The following is a 1863-nucleotide window of genomic DNA, read 5'->3' as shown; positions in this document are numbered from 1 at the left end:
TCTGCCATTGTTTTAGAAGCACTTTTACCGGAAAAGAGTTCTCTCTACTTCCGGTTGCTGACGTCACGTTGTAAAATAGGCCTATTCTCCCATCATAAACAACTGCAGATGTATGAATGATGTAAGCAAATTTTAGATTTAACCATTTTGCTCCTATAGTGTGTGGTGTGCTGCGATGTGACAAACCAACAGATTCTCAACCAGAGTCCCGACTGTGAACACGGGAAATGTCGCAAAATCTCTCGAGACTTGAGAATAAATGTTTTACAAGACACGTGCTGTTGCCACAAATCGACAAGCTGATCCTCTCCATCTCTGCTGTGCCATGACTGCGTTTGTTATGCTTCCGTTCTTCTGTAAGCTCGCTTTCTGATTGGATACCGTTTCGTTTCACGTTATTAATCTCCAGAACATGCGCGTGTTTGTCCTCGGGGGTTGCCCCCTCAGATCAGGATTTCTGATCGTAAATATTCAACATGTTTGCAATTAGGGCACCGATTTAGTCACTCTTAACACACCTTACATCACAGGAAAATCTGATAAGATCATCTTTAGAACCACCAAGATAATCGGGACATTGCCTAGGACTGTTGGAAGGGGAGAAATTGGCCCACAATCAGCCCGATTATCTTGTGGTGTGTACCCAGGATAACTGGTGCTTCAATTGCATTGTTTCCACACTAGGTGGTGAAAAGTTAAACATCACTGAGTGAAACATTCATTCAAGAGAGTCATTCAAGAATGCTGATTTTGATATGAAAGTATTATTTTTTTAAAATACATATACGCTACCAGTCAAAAGTTTTTAAACTGTAAGATTTTTAATGTTTTAAGGAAGTTTCTTCTGCTCAAGCCTACATTTGTTTCATCCAAAGTACAGCAAAAAGAAGTTGAAATATTTTTACTATTTAAAAGTAAAAATCCCTTTCTCCTTCCCATCTTTCCTCTGTAGTATCCTCCTCTCTTCCCTCACCTACCCATTTCTCATCTCTGGATGTAAACGCAGCTACTGAAACTTTATGCTCTACCTTAACTTCTTGTCTAGACGACATTTGTCCTCTCTCCTCTAGGTCAGCACGGACTGCCCCTTCTAACCCCTGGTTATCTGATGTTCTTCGTGAACATCGGACTAAACTCAGAGCGGCAGAGAGAAAATGGCACAAATCAAACAACCCGTCGGACCTGAGTAGGTATCAGTCTCTGCTCTCATCTTTCTCTGCTGATGTCCACACTGCCAAATCCTCACATTTCCACAACAAGATCAACAGCGCTCCAGACATGCGTAATCTCTTCAGAACATTTAATTCTCTCCTCTGTCCCCTCCACCACCTCCCACCACTTCTATTACAGCTGATGACTTTGCTACTTTTTTACAGACAAAACTAGATCGATCAGTAATCAGTTGTCATCTCCACGCACACAGGACCCCAACCAACCACTTCCACTGCTAAACCTCCCATTTTCTCCTTCTGTCCCCTGACGGAGGCTGAAGTATCCAAACTTCTCCTCTCCAACCATCCTACAACATGTCCTCTTGACCCAATCCCTCGCACCTTCTGCAAGCAATCTCCCACGCCTACTGACACTCACACACATCATCAACACATCCCTCCTCACAGGCATCTTCCCCACTGCGTTCAAGCAGGCTCGGGTAACCCCACTGCTCAAAAACCTACATTAAACACTTCTCTTATAGAAAACTATAGACCTGTCTCTCTCCTTCCATTCATAGCGAAAACACTTGAACGTGTTGTCTTCAACCAGGTCTCATTGTTTCTTTCACAGAACAACAAACTGGACGCTAAACAGTCAGGTTTCAGGAGTGGCCATTCAACTGAGACTGCGCTTCTCTCGGTCACTGAA

This window comes from Onychostoma macrolepis, chromosome 04 (genome assembly GCF_012432095.1).
Source record: "Onychostoma macrolepis isolate SWU-2019 chromosome 04, ASM1243209v1, whole genome shotgun sequence".
Classification (NCBI taxonomy): Eukaryota; Metazoa; Chordata; class Actinopteri; order Cypriniformes; family Cyprinidae; genus Onychostoma; species Onychostoma macrolepis.
Note: the sequence above shows the minus strand (reverse complement) of the source record.